The sequence below is a fragment of the Lactuca virosa genome, chromosome 2 (assembly GCF_052849685.1).
Source record: "Lactuca virosa cultivar CGN04683 chromosome 2, Lactuca_virosa_CGN04683_v6, whole genome shotgun sequence".
Taxonomy (NCBI): Eukaryota; Viridiplantae; Streptophyta; class Magnoliopsida; order Asterales; family Asteraceae; genus Lactuca; species Lactuca virosa.
In genome coordinates, this window is record NC_136427.1 from 167,505,821 (window position 1) to 167,512,111 (window position 6,291).

Below are 6,291 nucleotides of genomic sequence, written 5' to 3' on the forward strand. Positions count from 1 at the left end.
GCTATGTTAGATTACATCCTGGTTTAGGATGGTTGCTATGATTATTGCTATGCTAGATTTCATCCTGGTTTAGGATGGTTGCTATGTTAGGTTTCATCCTGGTTTAGGATGGTTGTGATGCTAGAGATCGGTTAGATCGGTATCCTGGTTATAGGATGGTTGCCATGATTAGTGATCTGTTAGATCTGCATGTTTAATTGTTTATATATATATATATATATATATATATATATATATATATATATATATATATATATGTGTGTGTGTGTGTGTGTGCACGTGTTTGTTGGTTTGGGGAAAGGGTTGAGGCAGGTCTTGCTGTGTGCAGTAGGCCAAGACACCCTGGACGGACCGGGTAGACGGCCCGGGCCGGGCAAATCTAGTCAGGCCGAAGGCCCAACGAGCGGTCCGGATAGGCTGAAGGCCCCGAGGATTGCGGTCCAGACGTGTCGAGGGCTCGGAGAGCGGTCCAGATAGACTGAGGATCGGGATTCGGTCCAGTCAGACTGATGGCTCATTATGCATGTTGTTTGCTTATATGTTATATGATACGATTATGACTGTATGGCGTTGGTATTTTGGGGGTAAATCACTAAGCCTTCGAGCTTACATTTATCGGTTATTGTTTCAGGTACTTCTGATGATCGCGGGAAGGCAAAGGCGTGATCGTACCTCTCCTTACATTTTATGATTTGATTATGGGATACTCTTACAATATAATATTTTGAAAACAAATTTGTAATAATTATATGTTTTGAAATGTTTAAAAAGTTTTAAATTGGCTCAAATTTTATGGATGTTACAAAACTTGACAATGAGTTGCGCTCCTTGGTTCAAGGTGATCGGTCCATTACTGATTATTGCCAGAAGATGAAGTCCATCGCCGACTTATTAGCAAACATTGACGCACCTGTTCCTGAGAAAACTCTTGTCACTTACTTGCTTAATGGCCTCAACCCCAAGTTTGACAACATCTCCCTGCTCATTCGCCACAAAGACACACCTGTTACTTTTCTGGAGACACGCTCAACACTTGTGTCAGAAGAATTTCGTATCAACCGCATGCACACCTCCTCTTACAGCCACTTTGTGTTGGATTAATGTCTAAGTCCATAACTATATTTGGTATGTACTTGACCCGACCCGGCATGGTCCATTTGGGTTGCACTTCACCGGCACAATTTATATGGATAGTCTTTTGAGAATAGTATATTTATGATTTATATTAATACATTATAAGTTCTAATATATTAATATGGAATCATATTATTTAATTAGTATTGATCAAGAATTAATTAAGTGATCAAAAAAGAACTAATTAAATATGGACTCTTATATATATGGAATGGGCCAAGTTCATTTAGGTTGGGCTAAGCTTTCATGGATGGTCCATGGAGCTTTTAACCCATGGATCCTATGTAAATGAAAGGTCATGGGTATTAGGGTTTACATGGATGTTGTCACACCCCCAAACCAAGGATGGCGGAAACGTCCGGGGGTGGAGGACTTCATGTATAGTATCATAACAGCAATTGTAATAGTAATTCAAGCAAACACAACCAACATATATATAATTAAAAAAATTACATCATTGTATGAATTACATGTTTACAAATCAATTACAATATGTTGATAAAATATGAAATAGTAGACGCCTTAGCGTCCCATCCTCAAAAGCACTTGATTACCTGTTTAATGATTTCCTGAGAATACAAGTTGTTTGAAAAAGTGTCAACACAAAGGTTGGTGAATTCATAAGCTTTTCGTTTGTAAAAGTAGTATTTGTATTAGAAAAATCCAATATTTTCCTTAATGTGTAAATGTAGTCTTAAAACCCAAAGACCGAAATGTACAAGTAATTTGTCATATTTATAGTAAAACAATGCAAGTTTAAATCGACATAAACTCGTTAAATTTTAATGAAGTTCCCGTAAATTCCAATGTTTGTTAATACTTTATGTGAGTTTATTATAACCATACTATGACCAAGGTTGCCTAAAACGACGTTCTTCAGGCGTCGGAAATGTTATGACATTTGTCACCCCAGACCTATCGGTCTAACTGTTGCATGCAGTTTAGGTGTTATGAAAGTCATTGTCTCACAAAGTCATTATCGGTCTAACTGTTGCATGCAGGACTTAATGGTAATTTGAAGTAAATGTCTCACAAAGTCATTAACGGAATTACGTGTTATGAAAACTTGGTACCGTATGGCCGTACCTTGCTTAATGAAAATATCCTTTGTATAAATGTACCCTTTTTAAATGTATGTGTTATGTAATGTATCATAAACTATACCTATTATGGTTTATCAACCAAGGGTAGTACGTGGTAATGTATGCAAACTATATTCAAAATAGTTTATTTAATGTTTGAATGTATCGATTGTACTTTGATTATAATCACTTGTTATTCTTTATATTTTATATGACCAAATCCATTTGTAAACTGATGTGTGTCTAAATATTAAGATAAAATGTCATATATTGCAGTAACATATAGTCACATAAAGATATACACCTTGCTCAACATGTTACAAGGTGAAATGAAATTAACAGCAACTTTTCGTTAAAAACAGTTTCTGTTACCGTTCTTAGAAAATTTATAGAAAAATCATCACAGCTCTAAATCCAAATCCGCAAATTTTGAGAGTTTGGAATATGAGTCTAGTTTGTTCGTGAATTTTATCATGATTTTTAGTGATCTCTAACAGAGGTGAAAATGTTCATAATCACAGACTGGTCCGGGTTTGCCTCTGAAATGACAGGCAGTTTTGTAAAAATCACCATTAATTGTAGAAAAATCATTTGGAGATGTGCAAGTAGTCATTTTAAAGCTAAGAGTTTGAACTACATGCACCTGAAACAGTTTTGAAAACTAAAATTTTTAAGTTGACCAAAACAGTCCGTGATTAACGTCCATCTTTTCTGATGAAATCTGTTAGAAAAAGTTTAATTGTGTTCTTGATGATTTTACTTGTATTCCCCCCTTAAAACTTAAGAAAAACATGTAAATGTATGGGTATGAACTCACCTTATGTGGTTTCAGTAGATGAAAGTGAGAGAGAGGAAGTGTTCAACTTAAGAACACTAAGAAGATGTCTTGATGATTCGAAAATCTAACACCGAATAAGATGGAACTTGTGTAAGATATCAATAATTTGAGTAGAATGGAGTTTAATAATTATATGAATGATGAAGATACTTACTAATTGAAGAAAGAAATCCCTGGAGAAAGCCTTGAAGTTCTTGAAGTTAAGAGAAAAGATGAGAGAATTTTGGAGAGTGTTCTTGGTTGCTAAGTGTAGAATGAAAGAGTTTTTATGGAGAATGAGGAGAGAGGATCAATCCTCCAGCTCTTAGAACGTGGGAAGAGCTGGAGATTGGCTGTAAAGGTCCACTAAGGAGACAAGGAGTAGTGGGAAAGAGTGGATGATCATAGAGTGAGGTGGTGGTGGCTTGCTTTTGTCATAAAATAAGGAAAAGCAAATATTCCCTCAATAATTAGTCCAACCACCAATTCTTTTAATACATTTTTATAAAAACCCTGGAGATTTATATATTTTGGGGCCTTAGTTTATAAAATAAAGTTTTGGGTGAAAATCCCACGTTAAAATAATGAAAACGGAGTTAAAACGAAGTCGTAGTCGAAAAACCGGAAAAATTATGACACGCAAACATGCATGTCGTCTTCTTTTATGACAGGGGCTTCCTTGATACTCATTGCGTGTCCTCAACACGCGAGTCGTAAGGTTACGACAGACAAATGTGTGTCGTCTTCCTTTATGACAGGGACTTCGGTCCTGAAGCTTCAGTTTTGGGTCCTTAAGTCTATTTTACCCGTTTTTACCCCGTTTCAAGTGGTTTTTGACCCAGTTAAGGGTCGGGATGGCCCGAATGATTACAAAAAAATTAAAAGAACTTTTGAGAGAGATTTGGGAGAGATTTCAATTAGAAAGAGATAGAGTGAAAACGATTTAGAGAGGTTTCGTTTGTGATTAATTTGAGTGTCCGGCTTCACAACGCAAGGTTCGTAAACCCCATTAAACCGTGTTTTAGTGTCGTACACAATCCCGATGATTGTGCAATAGTGTTTTATCGCTTTGGTTCGTTGTTTAGCACTGTTAAGGCTAAGGAAAATCAAACACATGAACTTTCCAAATGAGGATTTCTCATTAAAATAGCGAATTGTATAGTGATTACATAACGTAAACCCTAGCATACAAGGGTTATTGGAGTTGACCGGTTTGACTTGTTGACTTTGAATTGACCGAAATTTGACGGTTGTCACAGATGTAACCCTAATCCTCCATAATATATAAAGGGGTCCTTGGCTCACAAAATTGACACAAGTGTGTGAAAATAAGAGTGGTCCGATTTTAGTGTGCATACATATTCTCTCAAGTTCTTCCAAGGTGTTTTGGTGATTTGTGATTCCATTTGAGGCTTCTACACTATTGGAGCTAAGCTCTTAAAGCTTGAAGACATCAAGCTACATCAAAAGGTATGTTATCTAACTAGAACTTTGTAGTATAGGTGCTTCATAGTATGCTAGTTAGGATGAAACCTTGGAATAGTTAATATTTGCATGTATAATAGAGAAAACATAGATCCAAGGTTTATAGGGTTGCATGTACACCATAGGAGTGTTAGAATGCTCAAAACCCATCAGTGATATCAGAGCCATGGGTTGTTTTCTGTTATATTGATGCAAATGTTTTATTTTCAAGTTGAAAAAGAAAGAAAAAAAAAACATGACGTTTGTCAAATTTTAAGATAATTACTTGTTTTGTGAAAAACGAATTATTTGTAAAATTTGAATCATTTGTTATATGAGTTGAATTAGGTCAAATTTAGTAAAAGATAAAATTATATGATTATTTTATTAGTTTTAAAAGTTTGATCTAAATGTTTTAAGGAGTTACATATTTTGTCATAAAATTTTGGAGCTCAAAAGTTTTTTTTAAAGTTGTGATCTTAAGGGTTTGATCTTAAGGGTTTTATGGAGTTACAAAATATGGTGTTAATGTTTTAAAGAATTCCATAACTTGTTCTTAAGTTATGGAACATGAAAAGTTTCATCATAAAACACCATTAATTACAGAAGTTATGGAATCCAAAGGTTTTCAAGAATTACAAAACTTGCCCTCAAGTTTTGGAATTTGAGAAAAGTTTTTTATGAAAAAAAGAATTGAATTCTAAAACTCTTGGGTTCATAACTTAAACAATTAATTAAATGGTTTTAATTTTGAGTTTAATAATTGGAATTATGATGTTTTGTTGAATAGTTCAAATTAACTCTTATGGACTTTATTAATAGTTAATTAAAGAGTTTAATTAAAAGAGTATTATTAAATCCATAAATATATGGTTTGAGTTTAATTAAATTAAAAGTCTAGTTTAATTAATAGATTAAACCACCAAGTATTTTAAATGTCTAAAATACACCCTTATACTATTATAATATTAAAAGTTTAATATATTATATGTATAAGAGCAAGTCGTCTTACCATTAGTAGGCCTCATTCACGAAGCCGGTCTATAAGGGGGGTATAAGGTTACTGCCTATAAAATGGCAGTTTAATGGGTGTCCACTCTCACTCACCGCTTCCTTGACCGGTGGAGGGTCGTTAGTCGAACAGGTAGGACAAAGACTATAATTCTCCCTTCATTACAAGTATAATGATAAATACTAAGTAACTAAACACTTATAAATTCCCAATCTTAGTTACTTAGGAAAATGTGAATAAGGTGCTAATCCATGAAATTACACTTTGCACTTTGTTTAAGCTGTTAGTGGAGCGTGTGTGGTTAACCGGCACACTAACCTGGACTTAACAAGGTAGGCAAAGGGTAACTTAATGTTTATCATAGTATCGTTGGAGCGTGTGTGGTTAACCGACACATCGATTGAGGGGTAAATATTAAGGGTACCAAGTATATTTGCATGGTTACTTCACACCTTGTTTTGTGATCCTCGGCATCCCAGTCACAAAACCTGAAGGGCACACTCGAGATTGAAACATGCCATTGAAAAGTTCAATGAATCTCAAAAGAATCTAGGAGTTTCAAAACCAATTAAAACCTAATAATACATTTCGTTTATCTTGGTGGAAATTGGTGAATCGTCATTCACCTACCTTCAAATATTTTATAGCTTGGATTACGGCATCCCTCTTCCAAGTTATAAAATAGTTTGTTGGGTCCTAGCCTTAATATATCATATTGGGTGCTATATTAAGGACTTAAATCAACTTTACGTGAATTTCTCCCATTGTTGATGTCTGGTTTA

The 6,291-nt window shown here is 34.7% G+C and overlaps 1 long non-coding RNA gene across 1 annotated transcript; it reads right to left on the reverse strand.

The window, feature by feature from the left end:
* Positions 1-1,663: 1,663 nt before the first annotated feature.
* On the reverse strand, positions 1,664-3,530 carry LOC145156596 (uncharacterized). Its single transcript, XR_013736815.1, has 3 exons — positions 3,209-3,530; positions 3,034-3,118; positions 1,664-1,703 (listed from the first exon to the last, which is right to left on the reverse strand). It is a non-coding gene; the product is annotated as an uncharacterized LOC145156596 (long non-coding RNA).
* Positions 3,531-6,291: the final 2,761 nt, after the last annotated feature.